This window comes from Microplitis mediator, chromosome 6, assembly GCF_029852145.1.
Source record: "Microplitis mediator isolate UGA2020A chromosome 6, iyMicMedi2.1, whole genome shotgun sequence".
NCBI classification, from domain to species: domain Eukaryota; kingdom Metazoa; phylum Arthropoda; class Insecta; order Hymenoptera; family Braconidae; genus Microplitis; species Microplitis mediator.
Genome location: NC_079974.1, coordinates 14,867,013 through 14,887,885, shown reverse-complemented (window position 1 = coordinate 14,887,885; position 20,873 = coordinate 14,867,013). Strand labels below are relative to the sequence as shown.

The following is a 20,873-nucleotide window of genomic DNA, read 5'->3' as shown; positions in this document are numbered from 1 at the left end:
TATAAACCCAAAAATAAAAATATCTTTATTTTATTGTCTTTATCTTTTAATGTATTTATGTATCAGTTAAATAGTATGAGTCATGATATATCATAAAAAATAAGTACATATATATAGATATATATATATATATATATATATATATATATATATAATTAAACATTATGCAATAACTTTAAATACATGTTATTAATTTATATATAATGATAATAGTATATTACACACCGAGGGAGGAAAGTCGGACATCCCAATTTGCGTGTTTGCCACCCTCGCCTTTGGCTCGAGTAGACAATTATACATGCAGGCTGGAATGTCCTACTTTCCTTCCTTAGTGGGTAATATACTATTTTAAAATATAAATAACTATTTACGAGCATACATTGCTGATATGAGTTGTCATATTGTTTAAAATTTGTGTTTTCACTATATTTAATCATTAATTATTTTTTTTTCAATTATTAAGATAATAATAAGTAAATATACTAAATATTTCATTGACCAAGGCATACACACATGGTTATGTTGTGTATGATAAATATCATGACAGCTTTTCGGGTCATTGTAGATTACTTACTAATATATAAAGAACAAAAAAAAAGTACAACGTAAAATTCAAACAATAAAAATATTTATTTGAAAATATATAAACTGACGTTCATGGAAAAACGATATTAAAAATATAGATCACAAGCATGTGTAGTAATCGTTCTCAACTCTATTGTTTACTATTATTATACTTGAGAACTTAACTTGTAAAACGTTTCTTATTAACGTTACATAATGTATTCGTAACCAGTCGTTGACCGGTTTAGAGTACATATAGTTTATTATACATAAAGAAATTATTAAAGAAATTTTAATAATTCAAATTACGTCATATAGTCAAGTATCAATCAAAGTGAGTATTATACGAGTTTACTTTGTTAAATTAGTTGAATGACATCACTGCCGTTGACATCACACTAAGACTGCCACAAGCAAGTACGAGTCGTTATTGTAATTCTTTGACAAAGTCAAGTGTATAGAAAAAAAAGTAAGACGTAGAGTAATATAAGACCAGATGAAAACAGCAAAATTAGTTTCTTTTTCATTTAGACGTTAATTTTATTTTGGTGTGGAAAAAAAATTATGTGATTAAATAATTATTTATTATATTGGGTAGAGGAACCATTTTTGGCCACTTTAGGGCCAGTTTTGGACACTTAGAAGAATTTTAATAAATTAATTTGACAAAGACGCAATGACATAATTCATTTTTAAAATGTGTACAAAGATACTTTTATCACACTATTGCAGTAAAAATTTTATTTTATAATTCTTCATTCATTGAAATAAAGTATTAAATGCTCAAAAATAGAGCAGTGGCCACAAATGGTACTTCTGCCCTGTATTATTATTTTTAATTTATCAATGTTTTCATCGTAAATTTTAGTCTTCGTTAATTTTCATTTTCTCTACAGATTTAAATTATTAATTCAAAAATTAATTTATTCGTTTATTATTATTATAATTATTTATCTAATGGAATTTCAACAACTCAAGTTTTTTTTTTTGTAAACTTTAAACGATAAATACAAAAGCTAGTTGACCTTGAACTACGTCGTAAGCGACGACTATTTAGGAAGTTATCAATATAATGGTTATGACTATAAAAAACATACCACATTATCAGAGCTATTAAAAAAAATAATTAAAAAAAATTAAAAACACATTGAATCAATAAAATTAATTCTTCAATTGACTTATACCTGTACACAATAAAAAAATCATTAATGAAAAATAAAAACAATGAATTAATTAGTATCTTTACTATATTCGGCTGCGAATTTAGTTATGAAATTAAAAGTGACCCAGTATTTATAGAATAAGATAATACTTTTACAAATTCATACAATACTTTTTAAATGATTACTCCTGGTTTATCTATCGTCATCATGAAGAACTTTAAATTTTAAGTTCATGATCTGTGTTTCTTAAACGTCACTTATATTACAACTTATATTTTAATATATTTATTATAATTATACTAAAATTCAACAATAATTTTAAACTGTGAAATTTTAATACTAATGTTTATGAAAAAAAAGCATGCCCTATAAACCTAGGGTAGATTTAATAGTGTGACATTTTCTATAGAACCATTAAAAAAAAAAATTATTTAATCAATTAAAAATCATAAAAATAAAACGTAACAAAATGTTGGTGTGTATATAAATTTTTCTAGTGTAACTCGTACTTTGTTGGCGAACAAAACCGGGCTGACGATGCTACGTGCTCACGGTTTATCGTACGGGCCGTGACGTCATCTGCAGTCTACGACGACACGACACGACGGAAAATAGTATGTATGTATAGTATGCCAGCAAGAGAAAAGAACGTCTGGCAACATCGTGGCGTTATTCAACGTTGCCAAATTATTATCAGAGATTTGGTTGCGCATAAACACCCACACATAGCAGCAATAGAAGAAAGAGCCTATTACACGTATCACATACGCCGTTGCCAATGTTGCCGCGTTAAGAGAAGAATAAAAGAGCAACAAATACTCAAGTGTGAATTGAAGAGAAATAAATTGATGAGTTGAGTCTTTACTATTAGCTTACGCGCCGGAAATCAAACTCATCACTTTCGTTTATAATCTTCCCGTTATATTTTTATTGTGTTATAAATATTTTTGAAAAATTTATAAAAAGAAAAAAAAAAGGAATCAATCAATTTTAAAAATTTTTTCCTGAAATTTGTTTCCTGGAGACTGCAAGACAAAAGAAATTAAAACAAAAAAAAATATTTCTATGTCACGTCACAGACACATATTATTGTTATGGAATTGCTGCAGAGTTGAGACTCGGAGAAAATCAATCCGGTTCTTCATCTACTAACTTTTCGATGAAAGAGCGCCGAGGTTGTAATGTGGTACTAACCGCCTGGCAAAATTCCGCTTGCTTTTCATTTCCCTCTACTTCTACCAGTCACGGTGAACAAGGTACTTTGTTATGATATTGACCGGAGAAGAGGTTGGCTTAGGTTATTTCTGTAAACTTCTACCATTTCTATATTACAATAATAACTACATAACTAAAATTCTCTTCACTACACCTATTAAAAAATTAACGGAATGTCCTAATCATCCTTTCATGTCATTCTGTGATTCAAAAGATGTCCTTGAGCCATCAAAATCAATGTCAAGATTATTCTAGATAACCTTATGAAAATTTGAGTTCAAGAACTTTACATACGATATAAAGTTAATTAAAATTAATATTTAAATTTATTTTTTATTTATTCATTAAAGACGCTTTTAAACTCCCCTGGTCATTAGAGACCATTAACTGTTTTGAGTGGTACGTTGGGACTTCGAGGTTTTGTAAGGTCGGTGGCGGGCCGAATTTCAGAGAGCCGATTTTCTCGGCTACCACTGAGATTCGAACCTATGCCTGGCCAGTTACTAAGTTCGAGTAAGCCTACTTACCTTGCGGTTATGGTGACTGGTTGATTAAATTTATTAATATATAATTAATTACGAATTCAACTTGAATTTGTATTTTGTGAATTTTACGATAGTCAGGAGACAGGCATAAAAGTCTGATCTTTAAAATATTTATAAAAAAAAAAAAAAAGGGAAAAGAGAATGTTGAAACCTTCATCACTTCTGAATTATTTAATATCTCACTTGCACTCATGCGAAAGTGCTGAAGGGTTAAACAGTGATTACTGATTAATCAGGTGTATAATTGATTAATTGATAACTAGCAATATGTTAAACTGGATTTTTTTTAAAGATCTTAATATTGAATGCATGTCATTCATAAGAAGAATGATGGGAATCATAATAAAAATTTATTAAGTTTTTATTCAATGTCGAATTTATGAATTGTAAATTCTCTTTTTCATACATTATTGTGCATTCTTCAAATCTATCAAAAGAAAAACAATTACGGGTATACAATTGTGCAGAGCTGATCAATAGACAGCTTTTTGATAGTAACATTAAAGGGAATAAACAATAGAATATTCATTTCACATAATTACACTTGTAAAATTTGGAGTTTGTAACGACTGGTAAAAAAAGTCATAAAATTACGTACAATAATACTAAAAAACTATCTGTTAGTACAATTTAATTTTTGGTACAGTAATCTTAGTATTTTTTTCGAAAAATTTGTAGTAGTTTTCTGATTACATATAAATTATTATAAATTTAAATAAAGACATAAAAAAACCATGTTGAGTTGAACAGACTTAAATCTACGGTTGAGTACGTTATTATTATTGGTTGGAAAATTACTGATCGAATGTTATTGATTAAGATTATTTATTATTATTATTATTATTGTTGTTGTGTGTAGTATATTAACATATTATGTGTAGTTATATATACTAATATCTACACCAGTGGTCGTTAGTAAATGACTATTTTTTCGTGACATAAATTTAAAGACATTATAAATTGAAATTATTATGTAAAATGTTATCGCATAACTAATGTCAAAAATTTTAACTATGACAAGCTTATGCAATACAAAAGCATATTTATCGTCACGCTGCATTTAATACAATAATGATAATCGGTGACCGAGACGCGTGAAAACCCGACCACGGTTACCACAAACCACAGTAACATAGTTGGGTACATTGTGCGTGAGCCATGACGTTGACGTCATGAGACTCAACGATCACGAAGCTCTACGTGACTGGGAAATCTAAATGCGTTAAAGTTGAAAGCTTACATGAGTGTCACGTGGTTGTCTCGCAAAGTAAAAAAAGCAAGAATTTAATACGACCATAGTCTTATTTCTTCAGTACAGGTTATGGCGTTGAATATTTGTGTTTATGGTCGTTTGTAAACAAGAAAACCTGCTAGAAATAAGTGAGACAAGGCAAGAGAGAACGTAACGCTACCCTTGTCTTACTTTTTACTTAATCTCTCTTACTCCTCCGTTTTCTCGTACTCAAGGGTGACGTCACGCTGCAACCCAGTGTCGTTATCACTCCACTGAACTATGGAACTTACGATATAGTATACGTTGCTCAGAAAATGTGTCATGTGTGAGTGGAGTCTCGTGTTATGTGACAGTGTGTGAACGGGATGGTGCGCCACTTATGTCTGTACTGCAATATACTACTTTCATTCTTTCTCTGTTCCACTCGTTCTCAAATGGTTGCCATTTGTTTCGCTTCTGCGCAACCGGTTTTGATGTGCAAACTATAGACGTTACAGACTGCTCTCTTCGCCCCGTTTGCGCATCGTTCAATAGACATTGTTCATCTCTATCCTCTAGTCACAAAACTTTTTTATTCTTTTTATATACTTTGTTCTCTCTTTCTTTTTTATATCTATATGTATAAACACAGCAAAAAAGCTACAAGGTGGCTCTAAAATCGCATAGATGATGTGATCACGAGGGAATGTACAACATAAGGGAACTATAAATTTATTAAAACTTTTTTTGAATATTTCCCTGGTAACACGAGTTTGAGCAAGATTCTGGAATAAGTACCTTGAGCAAGACCCCTAGCTGCTAGTCTACGCTCTTTTTCTACGTATGTGTCTTTTGCATGATCGTGTATCAAGAAATCTCCCTGATTAAAAAAAATGATTAAAAAGTATTTAAAATGATTTCTTTTTTAATCATTTTAAATACTTTTTAATCCTTCAAATCATTTCTAATCCTGTCTCTTATGGACATTTAACGTGTGAAATCATTTTTAATCATTTTCTTTAATCAGGGCTATGTCAAGATTTGTGTATGCCTTGCTCATGGTATCATACGCAAGAATATTAAAGATATCTTGAACACGGTGCAATAAAAAAAAAATGTTTGACGCATTTCTTGCACCAGTAACTTACAGTAGGTACTTACGGATGACTTGCTCAAGATTTTCTCAAGGCTGAAGGTCAATTTTGAGCCTTGAGCAAATCTTGAGCAAGCCATGCGCAACTATGTTCAACTAAAGTCTTCCTCCAGAATTAAGTTATAATCTGACACGAATGTCTTGTGTAAGGCTTGCAATTTAAATCTGGTCACAAGTATCTGCAGCAAAACACATACGCAGAAAAAGACACTAACACCTTTCGATCTTGAGAACAGACTTGCTCAAGAATTTAAAAAGATTGTTATATAGGTTACGATCAAAAAAAGAAATTTTCACACTATTTTACATTATATATTATCAATTATATTTTGAATTAATATAATTAAATCTAACATGTGACGCCTGCATTTTGATTCAATTAATTTTTTTACAGAATATATTATTTTGGTGTACACAATAGTCATTTTTTCTCCCCTGTTTTTTATTATTCTCTGTCTTTGTTTCAAGACGCCACGAAGCCCTATACATAGTTATTTCATACTTTATTTTAAGTAACTATAAACATACACGTTTTTTTTTATTTTATGCACGAAACTTATTTTTAAGCGATTAAACTACACCAAAGTATACAAAAGCCGATGTTTTTAATGACACAATGGTGTATGTTCTGTTTTATTTCTCTCCATTCCTTTTTCTACCGTCGGGTGTGACAAAACGCGTATTTAAACGCGATCTCGCATGTCCCCGTTAAATCTACAGAAGGTATTTTCTCGTGTATTTCATTGTATCGCGTGAGATTTAAACAAATGCGATACTTAGATACTTAATCATTGACAATATTTATTTTTATTTTAGAATCGTAGTTATTTTCCGTTTATTGTTTTTTTAAATCAGGAATCAACAGATTTGTTAAAGTTAAACGTAAAAATTGATTAAAAATGAATATTTAATCTCACACATACAGGCGCACGCGTACGCGCATACGCACACAGTTCATAAGAACAAGGGAAAATAAAGTGGTGAATTTCTTTCTTCTTTGTTCTCGGGCAGGCGCTGAAGAATTGTCCGTTAGGCTTGCACAAGAGGAAGAGCACCTGACGCACAGCAGGTGAATTGCGTCAGGTGCTTACAACAGATGCACTTCTCTGTCTTTTTCTACAACTTCTCACTTCACAAAACGTTATAAATGCTCTATCATAAATGTAGGTTAAGGAGACTACTTTTTGTGATTCCATCGACTCCGATAATTTCTGGATTAATTTTTTCAATTTATATGTTTATTAGACTGTGCCAAATGAAATCGATATTTTTTTTTTTTCGGTCCCATACGAAAATTAGGTTGTCTCACTAAGAAAAAAAATCCTGAAAAAATTTCAGCTCGATATGTCTATTTTTCAGTTAGCCTTCGCGTAAATAAGAATTTTCTAATAAAATTGTTTTTTATCCCAACTTAATATTTTACAACTCATTAAATATAATTGATTAAAAAATGGCCAAGGTGCCATTTTGTAGGGAATTCAATTCTCTACAAAAGGAACTTTTGATCGAATGAAAAACATCAGCCAATTTTTTTCTGCAGCCCTTTGAACCTAATTTTTTTTTAAAATTTACATTTATATTTACTATTTAACACTTAGAAAACTATGTTGCTATGTATGAAACTTATTGAAATCAATTCCTCTAGGAACCTTTATGATCCCAAGGAATAGTTTTCATACTTAAAGTAATAAAACTAACATTAAACTATTGATATTATCGATATTTCTAACAAGACTTTTTTTTCGTTTTGACATTTTTTGCATTTAATCTTTCTAGTAATTTTTATCTGCATTAGAATATCGTCAAAAATTATTACTTTATTGATAAAAATATACAATGCTTATAATAATAAAATACCCATAAAAATTCAATTAAAGAAAAAATTGATGTTCTAATGTGCAGAAAATTTTCTTTTAATTCTGCTACTAGTTTTTAAGAGTTTATGACATGTCAGGAGACCTTATTGCGAATATAAACTGTACTTGCTCCAATCTAATTAATTAATTAGTTAATTAATCAATAAATAGATAAATTAGATAATTTCTACTACAAGTTGTTGCTGCCCATTGTAGGCAACTTTCAGATTGTTTGCAATAGGTTCTCCTGACAAATCATAATCTCTTAAAAACTAGTAACAGAATCGATAAAAACTTTTCTGCACAATTAGAACATCACTTTTTTCTTTAATTGAATTTTTATGGGTATTTTATTATGATAAACAATGTATATTTTTATCAATAAAGTAATAATTTTTGATCAGCAGTATAAGAATTTCAAAATTACAATTATGGACGATATTCTAATGCAGGTAAAAATTACTAGAAAGATTAAATGCAAAAAATGTCAAAACGAAGAAAAAGTCTTGTTAGAAATATCATTAATATCAATAGTTTAATGTTAGTTTTATTACTTTAAGTATGAAAACTATTCCTTGGGATTATAAATGTTCCTAGAGAAATTGAATTCAATAAGTTTCATACATAGCAACATAGTTTTCTAAGCGTTTAATAGTAAATATAAATATGAATTTTGAAAAAAAATTAGGTTCAAAGGGCTGCAGAAAAAAATTGGCTGACGTTTTTCATTCGATCAAAAGTTCCTTTTGTAGAGAATTGAATTCCCTACAAAATGGCACCTTGGCCATTTTTTAATCAATATATTTAATGAGTTGTAAAATATTAAGTTGGGATAAAAAACAATTTTATTAGAAAATTCTTATTTACGCGAGCGCTAACTGAAAAATAGACATATCGAGCTGAAATTTTTTCAGGATTTTTTTTTTTAGTGAGACAACCTAATTTTCGTATGGGACCGAAAAAAAAAATATCGATTTCATTTGGCACAGTCTAATGTTTATTCTTACATATTAATATTTTTCTAATCCTATGTTAAAATAATTAGATTTTAGTAATAAAAGACATTCGGAAACAATTGTTTAGTTACCTGTTAGTTAACTGCCCTAGATTCTTTATTGGCAAAACTTGACAAAATTGTCTTATATGCACTATGCATATATATATTAGGGTGGGTCAAAAAAATGAACTACTTTTTTTTCACACGTGCCACGGAAAAATTGGTTGGTAGACACCTTAAAAAAATTCTCAGCAAATATGAGCTCTTAATTTTAATAGGGAGATCCTCTGCATCGCAGTTTTTTCTTTTTTTCTCAGTCCAATAGGAAAAAATTCATACTTCATCATTCATTGATTGTACAGAAAAATGTTCCTAAAAAATTTTGTAGGAAATTCAATGCTCTACAAAAAAGGTATCTTGTATTTTTTCCGTCAACCGCACCATTTGAATGATATTAAAGATTTAAGTTTAATTATTTTAAGACAAATTTCATTTTTGTTTATGAATTTTATAACTCGACAATAAATGACTATTATAAAAGCGCAATAAAAATTTTTGAAGGAAATTAACTGCTCTATAAAAAAGGTGTCTTATGTTTTGGCGATTAAATTAAACGTTCAAAAGATATTCATTATCAAACTTTTATGTGTACTAATTTAAAGAGTTTTTGATTAGATAATCAAAAAATTTCAATTTAATTTATGAATTTCATTTTTCGTCATTAATATAAGTATTATTTGAGTTTTATTTTCAAAATTTTTGAAAATTTTTTTTCAATAATTCTAAAAATTTTGTTTTTAATCATTAGAAATCACGATCATGTTGTTTTTTTTCGATAACGTCTTCAAAACGTCTAAAGATTTTTCCACTATTGCTGGAGATTGGAGTAGGGATATTTTCTTCTCTAGAGAATTTTAGTTTTGTATTTTATTTCTTATTGCAAGTTGTTAAAGAGCATCGAAAAAGTTACCCTACTTGCAACAAAAAATTGTTTCAAAATTAATAACTCAGTTGAAAATTGAAATAAAAAAATTTTTATAACTAATTGGACATTTTTAACTTCCCGCTAAGAAAATCGACGATTTTCGAAAAATTGGGAAGTTATTGTTTTCACCCTGATTTGCGAAAATCGAAATTTCATCAGATGTCGAAGTTTTGAGGTCCTCGGAAGCTATTCTGACTATTTTTAGAATGATGTCCGAGTGTGTGTGTGTGTGTGTGTGTGTGTGTGTGTGTGTGTGTGTGTGTGTGTGTGTGTGTGTGTGTGACCGGTCTATAACTTTTTAACTAATAAACCGATTTGGATGGTTAAGGCGGCAATCGAAAGAGCTTGTTGGCCATCAACTTTTCTGAAAATTTCAGATCATTTGATCAAGTAGACTCGAAAATATTGGCGAATTACGGGAAAAAAAATTTTTTTTTTAGTTTTTTATTGATTTCTCAGATACGACTTGAACGATCGACTTCAAAATCTAATCAGCTCTAGAACTCAATAAAACACGTCGATTGCCGCCTCAACCATCAAAATCGGTTGATTCGTTCGTGAGATATCGCGGGAGAAAGAAATGCCAAAAAACGGTTTTTTGCGAATATCTTTGAAACGACTAAATCAAACAGTTTCAAAATTTGTTTAGCTCTAGAACTCAATAAAACACGTCGATTGCCGCCTCAACCATCAAAATCGGTAAATTCGTTCGTGAGATATCGTGGGAGAAAGAAATGCTAAAAACGGTTTTTTTCGAAAACAATGGGATACAAAAGTATTTTCGAGCTCGAAGAGCTCGAAAATGTATTCACAACAATGTTTTCGAGCTCAAGGAGCTAGAAAACAGCGGGAAGTTTTGGGGCTGGCCTGCAGGGTCAACCGATAGACAGATTTTTTTTCTCTAAAACTGAAACATATCATAATATATTTGTAATGAAAACTTTGCTTATTTCATTAATAAATAATTAACTAAGCAATAAATAATGTACGATTTATTTTTTTAAATGTAGACACAGAAACTGAATTGAAAATTTGAATTTGAATTAAACAGAATAAAACCGATTTAAAAATTTCAAATTCGTTTTAATTCAGTTTAATTCGGATTCAGAACCAGAAATTGGAGAATTATTTTCGAATTAATCAGAATTAAACCGAATATAATTATTTAAATTCGTTTTAATCTGGATAAATTCTGGTTTTCCTGTCGAATTGCACAGAATTCATTATTAAGTTAGGTACCGAATTAACAGAATTTATCTCAATTAAATAGAATTAAAGATTTAATTCTGTTTAATTCGATTGGATTCAGTTGTTTAATCAGGGACATAATTTTCTTTTGATTCGTGTAGCATTACATGAAAAATGAAAATAATTTTTTCAAGACATGTCAATTGTTGAACTTAGAAAAATTATTTGCATATAACTGTTTAAAATGAGATAATTTTAATCTCACTTAGATATTTTCTTAACATTTAAACCAAGTGATAAAAATTTTTATCAAAATGCAGAAAATGTTACTTTTACGATTGATATAGAAAAAAAAAAAAAAAAAAAAGTGGCATGGCAAGTTTAACGATATAAAATAAACAACAAACTAATTGATATTAGAAATTCTCCCGATCACAGGTTTTTTTTATTTTGATTTTTCATCTGAAAAATTCGTCCCACAATTTTGAACCAGCTGCATGCGAGTTTGTGTATAATAAATAACAAGAGCTAGCTGTTTTTCAAATCAATAATAACAATGTTCACAATAATTGATACTATCTTCAAATAATCACAATTATTTGAAATTTGTATTTTTAACTATTATTAAAATTTTTAGTAAACAGTACTATTTATATTTTTATAAATTAATAATTAAAAATGATGAAAATAAATTATATAGGCTGTAGATGTATTAGTAATACATTGAAAAGTATAAGAAGTATAGTAATAAAATAATTCTCTCTTAAAAACATTTTAAGATACATCAGTACAGTGGACATGAGAAAAAGTTGCTTTCAAGGCCAGCTTCTTCTTTTGCATCAGTGAGTAAGTTCCCAGTAAATGGTATATACGTTTTATATATAGATAGTTCTTGCAAGATTGACCTTGGTCGCTTGTATACATGAAATTATTAACTAAATAGTTTCTAATAAAATTATTTGGTTGATTGATATGATAAACTTAAGATAGCTTAAAAAAAGAATTGTTTCTGAAATTTTTTTTTTTTTTAATATTTTTAAGATTAATTTATTTAAAAATTCTACTAGAAAATAATAATAATAGAGTTCAGCTAACAAGCAATTGCGATACACATATTGAACATAGCGAAAAAAAGATGTAAACGTCGAAGCGTATCGACTTGTACCAGGACGCACAACAAGCACTGGAGACACGCTCGAGGGAAGTATATACATAGTTATATAGACCTCGTGGATTAAAAGCCTGTTGGATGTAAAAAAAAGAATCACATTGCGCTTGCGTGTTAACGCTGATAATTTTCCGGGGCCGCCATGATTGTCAATAAAACAACGTTATCGGCATGCGACGAGTGATAAGCCTGAATGAAGCACTAATCTATTTTTTTTAATTTTCTATAGATTTGTCTCTAATTTCTTGGAAATAAGAAAAGCGTTTACTGTGACATTTATTTAAAATGAATCGCTCATTAGACTTTCTATTGTATGCTTGAGTTATAAAGATGAAAATATTTTTCGATCGTAAAGCACACTGATGCTTCGCATCATGAGTCGTGCAAAAATAAGAAACATTGTAAAAAAAAATTTAAAAAATGCCATCTGGCAGCCAGAATGGAAGAGAGATTTTTAAAAAATTTCAGCACCTCGAAGAAAGGGATCGATCCCTGACTTTTCGGTAGGTCGCGCTTAGTTTAAGATGAAGGCGGCCTTTGTTCATTTTTACTATAAGGTTAAAGCCAATTTTTGAAAGTCAGTTTTTCAATCCGAGATTCTTAATCCACGATTCAAATATTATTAGTTCACTCATATATTTATATATAAATATACGAACAATACTAATTTAATCGCGCGTATTACTAAAATTTCGGATTGACAAACAAGCTTTAAGTAAACAGGGTTAGAAACGAAAATATACATACGTAACGAAATATGTATTGAAAAAAACTTACACATTCACCAAAACTTCGAGATTTATAGATTCATTAGAATTATCAAAAACGGCGCAAGCAAATATTTAGATATTTAAAAAAGAAAAATAAAATATTAAGCTCTTAGATTTCTCATGGGATTGGTAGAGAATGTTAATGGATTAATAAACACATAGGTAAATAACAGTTATAATTTATATTCATCTATTATAAATAAATTTAAATACGGGAGATGTTAAAGAGGCATATGACAATCGTATAGAGACACGGTTGACTCACACCGCCACACATTCACATATATCTATATTAGGGTGATCCAAAAAATAACAAATTTTTTTTTTTCTCGGAAACAGGTTCAAAAGTTTCATTTAGGTAAAAGAAGACGCCTGTGAAAATAAGAGCTCTTAATATTAACATTAAGAGGTTCCTCATCGCACTTTTCTATTTTACATAAGAATAACATGGAACAAAGTTTTCTTACGTCTTCTGATTTTTATAAGTAGCTAACGATGCGTCATAGGAATAATTGGCAGACATATTTTTGTACGGAATTGAATGCTCTACAAAAAAAGTTTCTTATCATTTTTCGATAAATCTATTTGTTCAAAAGTTATTCGAGGTTGAAGTCGAATTCATAATAAATTTTGAGATTTTTTTGCTTTACCGACGAAACTATCAGACCTATTACAAAATATCATTGCACCTTTTTTGTAGACAATTTTATTCCCTAGAAGTTATTTTCAATAAAGTTTTTTCGAATTCCGCATTGTTTTCTAGTTATTTTCATTTCAATGTCAAGCTCTTAAAATCGATCAGAAGACTATTTTTTTTATGAGCTTGACATTAAAATGAAAATATATACAAATCAATGCGGAATTCGAAAAAACTTTATTAAAAATAACTTCTAGGGAAGTTTTTTTTTTTTTTTTAATTGTTTTTCTAGTATATAGCCGTAGTAACGGCCTTTTACACTTTTTGCCTTTATATCGCAACTGCTTTACTTCTCTTTCTGCCTTCATTGTGCGGCTGTGGCCCGACTTGTGCTTATACTGTACTGCATCATTACTGTGATGCCCTACAACTTCCCTTGTGCAATGGAGGTGTAGTGGCGTAGGGAAACCACAGAGAAAACCTAGCCAGTACAGTTTCGGTTTGGGTGAAGCTCCAGTGATCGATAAAATTCCCATTTTACCGATCACTGGATCTTCATCCCGCGCCTAACGGTCAGAGACCTTCGTTCGAACCCAATGCGTGGCTAAACGGTCACCCAGCCAAGTAGTGGCCATGCTCAATGCTACTTAACTTCGGTGATCGCCCGAGCCACGCGCGTGCCGAACGGCTGCCTCAGCCGCATAACTTCTAGGGAATAAAATTGTCTACAAAAAAGATCCAATGATATTTTGTAATAGGTCTGATAGTTTCGCCGGTAAAGCAAAAAAATCTCAAAATTTATTATGAATTCGACTTCAACCTCAAATAACTCCGTGATACCAAATGAAGATGGAAGTTTATTGAATGAGTAGAAAAACTTCCAAAAATAGTATACTCCGAACGGCACAGTATTTAAAAAAAATCATAGCATCTAAATAGACTGATCTGAGAATGTTCATTGGTCAAATTAAGTCGAAAAACAATATTTAGGGAAAAAAACTTTTTTCGAATTAAGAAAAAAAATAGAACGAATTGTTTGCCCACGATCGAATTGGTCTCAAAATTTTCTAAATTCATCCAAGTTTTTTTGAGAATTTTTTCAAAAAAATCGGAGGGGGCATAAATTTCCAAAAAACATTTTTTTTGCTTCAAACTTAAAATAAACGATGAAGGAATTGAGTAAGAATAAAAACGTGTTTTTTTTTCTTGAAAGAACATTCAAAAACGAAGATTTTAAAAAAAAAAGCGATCCGATTGGTGTATTTTTCGCGAAGTTATAACCGTTTCAAAAAAAATCGGTCTGTCAGTTGACCCTGCGGGCCAGCCCCAAAACTTCCCGCTGTTTTCGAGCTCGCTGAGCTCAAAAACATTATTGTGAATATATTTTCGAGCTCTTCGAGCTCGCAAATACTTTTGTATGCCATTGTTTTGTAAAAAACCATTTTTTAGCATTTCTATCTTCCACGATATCTCGCGAACGAATTAACCGATTTTGATGGTTGAGGTGGCAATCGACGCGTTTTATCAAGTTCTAAAGCTGGTCGAATTTTGAAATTGATTTATTCAGCCCTTTTTTGAGAAATTTCAAAAAAACCAAGGAAAAAATTTTTTTTGAATTCTTTCGTCAACGGTTTCTCTTGAACGAATGAACCGATTTTGATGGTTGAGGTGGCATTCGACGCGGCTTATAGAGTTTTAGAGCTGATTAGATTTTGAAATCAATCCATCGAGCAAATTGGAAGTTATCCAAATAAAACATTTTTGAAAAAATTTTATTTTTGAAATATCTCTGAACGCACCCTACCGATTAAGTTCAAATTTTTACGGCCTCAAGACATTAACAAGCCGCGTCGAATGACACCTCAACGATCGAAATCGGTTCATCCGTTTAAGAGTTATGAATATTTACATACATACATACGTACGTACGTACACACATACATACACTCGGACATCATCGTGAAATTAGTCAGGATAGCTTCCTAGAACCTCAAAACGTCCAAATTTGATAGAAATTCGGTTTTTGCAAATCGGACCGAAACCAATAACTTCCCGAATTTTTGAAAATTTTCAATTTTCTTAGCGGGAAGTTAAAAAAACCTCGTATTTTGAAAAAAATCGGTATCTCGGAAACGAGTAGTCAAAAAAATTTGAAAAAATTCATGAGAGCGTTTTTTATCAGCCTCCAAAACATATAAATTTTTCAAAAATATCGGAGGGGGTGACCTCAAAAAGTGGCCGATTTGGTATGGAATGCCCCATATATACTTTGAACATATAAAATATTTGTAAAGTTTACAGATTATTCTGTTCACAACAAAACATCACTGACAAAATTAAATTATGAAGGGAAATATTTAAGTTATCCGGAATGAAAACCACATTTTCTAAATTTTTTGATTCTATCCAAACTTTCAAGACTCAAATTATTGGAAGAAATAGTCAAAACATAAACTTACGGTCAAAAATTAAAGCTTACTAAACAAATTTTTTAAGAATCTTTTTACGGAAATTGTCTATTAGTTTTAATTTTAAAGTTATATGAACTTTAACAGTTAATAAGAACTGATTTTTTCGAAAAATCGTGAAAATTTCAAACAGCCATAACTTCTGAAGTAATCGACCGATTTTGCCCATCTTCGAACTTGATCAAGATAATCGCTCGTAGAATAAGTACGGAAAATTTCATTAAGATCGGATAAGAATTGTATTAGGCGCAATCGTGTCCTTAAAGTTGGTTCTATTACATATATATATAAACTGATAGAAGGATTTCTTAGTATTTAAGAACCCTTTTCTTAAAATTCATTTCTTTGTATTTAACAAATATTTCTTACTATTTAAGAAATGATTTTTTAATAGTTAAGAAATAATTTTTTAAACAGTAAAAAATTTTTGTTAACCCATACAAAGTTTGGAAATCGGCCCTAGATCGGGCCATTACTAGGCCAAGAATATCAATTAATGGCTCAGTAATGGCAATTTTTATTGGCTGATAAACGGCTTATACCCGGAATGATAAGCCCATTAATGGGGCTCGACTATCGGCCAATTAATGGCAGCCAGCAATCGGCCAAGCAAGCAAATAAATTTTAACTAAAAAAAAATTTTAATATTATTAACCTAATATATTTTGTGATCAATAACGTTTAAACTATTTAAAAAAGGTTAATGATGTGGATTTAAAGAAACTCGTTGCAAATTCCGCTGGAACCTGGGCGCGAACTGCTGTCCTTCTGATAGCTGGGTCTGAACGGTAGCTACTGGACGAACCTACTAATGTTGAACTGATACTTTTATATGATCTACTTATTCATTCGACTACAAACATTCGGTTTTATAAAATATACAGAGCAATTGAATTAATATTTTCAATTATGTAGAAAAAAAAATAATAATTTCGTACTATTTTGATTATAATTACATAATTTTTTAAAATAAAACTTATTAAATTTAATTGATTATTTATCGAGAACCCAGTTGAATTATCTTGCTCTACCACTATCATTAAAAATGACATTTACTTTAAAAATTTACTAGACTTATTTTTTAATTAAATTAATTTTTATAAGTAAAGTTATAAAATTTCAGTTGTTGATTGCAAATGATAACGAACTAAAAAATATATTAATTGTTAGTTGTAAATAACTTTAATCGGAAAATTAAAATATTTATTAATTAAAACTTAGTTTAATTCAAAAATAAATAATTATTAATTAAAGGAAACTATCAATAACAAGTTATTTGAATAATTAATAATTGATTAGTAGATTTTTTCATTTAACAAGAATCAATCATGGACTACTGATTCACCGACAGTAGCCCAACGTTGCGAACTGACAATCGGCCAGTCATAAGTAGCCATTCATTGGCCAGCCATCGGCAGCGTCGTATGTCTGGCGTTTCCTTTAAAGGGATTACGGGAAGTCATATTCTGATATGAAACCAGCAATGCCATTACATATATACTCAAAAATTTTAATAATAATTCATTTCGATTTGACTACGCTATCTTGATAAAAAATTAAATGGCTGCTGATAATTAACCAGGTTTGGCCCATTACGAATTGCCAATACTTGGCCGGGCGATGGCAGTCAGACATCGGCCAACCTACGGCATTTTTTCCATTAACGGCGACTGTATGTGAAATGCAAAAAAATCATGTTTAAGAAATGATTTCTTAAATACTAAGAAATCTTTCTTAAATGCTAAGAAATCCTTCTATCAGTGTATATATAAATTTTTTAACGAATAGTATTTTTGAATTCTACTCAACCAATTATGATAGGTTGTGACAAAATTCCTTGAAAAATTGACCATGAGGAAAAAGTCAATACCTAGATTTTTAAAAAAATCCACCTAAAATGTATTGAATGTGTAGAAAAAAATCTGGGCGTCAGTTGGTCCTGCGGGCAAGCCCCAAAACTTCCGGCTATTTTCGAGCTCAAGGAGTTCGAAAATATTAGTGTGAATATATTGCATGCAATTGTTTTTTATGAGCTTTTCAAGCTCTAACAAGTTACGTTCTATGCTTAAGTTTGAAAATTTAAGAATCGAAAATCATTCATGAAGAACGGTTTTTAACTTTTCATTTCCGATTAGTTTCAATAAAATAGACGTATTGAGACAGAAATCACTGTCAGTGATCAAAATCAAGATTTAAATAAGTTTTGACTCATGTCAGAGCAATAATATATAAAATATCAGAGAAAAATATTAAAAACTGTGTTTTTTCAATTTTTTTGTTGATAATATGATTTAAACTAAAGAACAAGTAAGATGACATTATATGATGATCAAAGGAGACCATACAAAGGAAAAGTTTGTATGATTGCAGACACATTTTAGTACATTATCTTATGATTTATCCGGAAAAAACAACATAAAATGTTATTGTTTTTACTTTTTAACGCCGATAGCTTTTGAACTAATTAACCGATTTTGACGAGTGAGGTGGCAATCGGCACGTTTTATTGAATTCTAGAGCTGATTAAAAATTTGAATCCGATCGGGTCAGTCGTTTCAAAAATATTTGGAAAAAACTGTTTTTCACCATTTCTTTCTCCAACGATATCGCTCGAACGCATTAACCGATTGAGATGGTTGAGGCGGCGATCGACGCGTTTTATTAAGTTCTACAGCTAATCAGATTTTGAAGGCGATCATTCAACTAGTTTCTGAAAAATCAATAAGAAACTAAAAAAAAATATTTTTTTTCGTAATTCGCAAATATTTTCAAGTCTACCAGCTCAAATGATCTGAAATTTTCAGGAAAGTTTATGGCCAACAAGCTCTTTCGATTGCCGCAAGAACCGTTCAAATCGGTTCATTAGTTAAAAAGTTATAGACTGGTCACACACATACACACACATGTACATGTGGTCGCGCGGGTGTGTGCGCACCCGTGTGCATGTGTGCGGATAAGTGTGCGCAAGGGTGCGCGTGTGTGTGGGTAAGTGTGCAGGTAAGTGTGCGCGTGAGTGTGCGACCCCGTATTTATGTACATGTGTGCGTGCATGTGCACGTGCGTAGATATATGTATACATGTGTGTGTGTGTGTGTGTGTGTGTGTGTATGAAATTAATCATTTCCCCAGTTAATCAAATTACACATAGACAAGCGTCTGACTATAACGTTTATATTTAATTTTTTATTAGCTTAGATGGTCATCATTATTTTGGCTGATAGTAACCATTACCATCAGGTTAATAAGAATTACGATTTTTTATAATAGTAGTAATTATTTAAGATAATAACCGTTATAATTTCTGGCTATCATAAATAATTGTAAACTTTACCATACAGATGGTAGACACTACCATTCAGATTGTTTATTTCATAATTTAAATGATATTATCAATCATATAATTCAGTTTAAAAATTGTACTATAACTTGATGGTAACTTTTACCATAAAATTTTCTCCGTGTACATATAAAAACATTTTGTTTCCCAAGTCACAGAGTCAACTTTAAGATGTCTTAAAGATGTCTTTTAAAAGGATAAAACAAAATTTTTTTTCGTCTTAAGGTCAACTTTTTTGGTATAAATAAGACATGCAAATGTTAGTTTTGAGTAGTAATTTTATTTCTTATGAAAAATTATAAATTTAATCGCGCGTGATGATTTCATCATAACTGTTGAAAGTAAATTGTTCCTTTATTTTTCATAATCAGATACAGAAATTTGAATACATTTGATGCTAATCAGAACATACGTAACGATATTCTGCTTTTCACACTAAAAAATAATTAATAATTTGCAAAAAACTTTAATTAAGATTATTTTTTCATCAAATTTATCCTAAAAACATCCTATAATTTATCACTACATAAAAAATGATTGCAATTATACTTTTTAAAAAGTTAATTTTAATTTATGCGGTAAACTATAGTGTACTTTTATTGGCTAATAGAGAATAAACTGTAAGCCAAAAAAATTATTTTAAACTTGAAAATGATTGGGCGACCTGTTAAAATATTTTGATCATAGTTGGCGCGTCTCGGACAAAGATTTTCTGGCAACCCTGGATTAAGCCATTTCTGAAAAGTTTTCAAAAAACTGAAAAAAAAATTTTTTTTTTTTGTATTTCTTCTATATCTTAGAGTCCATTTGATCGATCGATTTGAAATTTTCAGAAAAATTGACGGTTAACAAACTCTTCCGATTGCCACGTCTACCATCTCAATCGGTCAATTCATTACCAAAGATATGAAGAGTTAACATCCGTACACACACATACACACACACACACACACACACACACACACACACACACACACACACACACACACACACACACACACACACACACACACACACACACACACACACACACACACGCACATACAGACACTCGAACATGCTTCTGAAAATAGTCAAAATAGCTTCCTATATAGAACCTTAAAACGTCGACATCTGATGAAAACTCGATTTTCGAAAATCGGGGTGAAACCAATAACTCCCCAAATTTTTGAAAATTACTAATTTTCTTAGCGGGAAGTTAAAAATTCTTCAGTGTGGATTCTATTCTCATTGACTAAAATCCAAATAGGAAAAAAATATTTAAATTTCTTGAAGTCACGAATTAGTGTAAATATTTCATTCAAAATTTCAAAAGCAATTTAACTATAAATTTGAAAAATCCACATAAAAATTTACAAAAATACAATAATGAAAAGTTTTTAAATATACATAAATGCAATTGGATCAAATAATTTTTGTAGAAATTGACTTGTATTGCAATAATCTGATTTATAAAAATATTTATTCAGTAATACAGAGTTTTTTTGATACCATTTCCGTGTGCTGTGAAAACGGTTTAATGTGTTGTAGAAAATTTTTCAAACAACAGTAGAGCACACTCATCACGAGTTTGAGGTGTGCAAAAAATATAAATAATTTAATATTTAAAATCCG

At 30.2% G+C, this 20,873-nt stretch overlaps 1 long non-coding RNA gene across 1 annotated transcript in view; it reads left to right on the top strand.

Moving 5' to 3' along the window:
• The first annotated feature begins 1,742 nt into the window (after positions 1-1,742).
• LOC130669577 (uncharacterized) overlaps positions 1,743-20,873 on the top strand; it is a 76,171-nt gene continuing 57,040 nt past the window's right edge. Inside the window, exon 1 of the long non-coding RNA XR_008990219.1 lies at positions 1,743-2,983. This is a non-coding gene — a long non-coding RNA (uncharacterized LOC130669577). The remainder of the gene's footprint in view (positions 2,984-20,873) is intronic.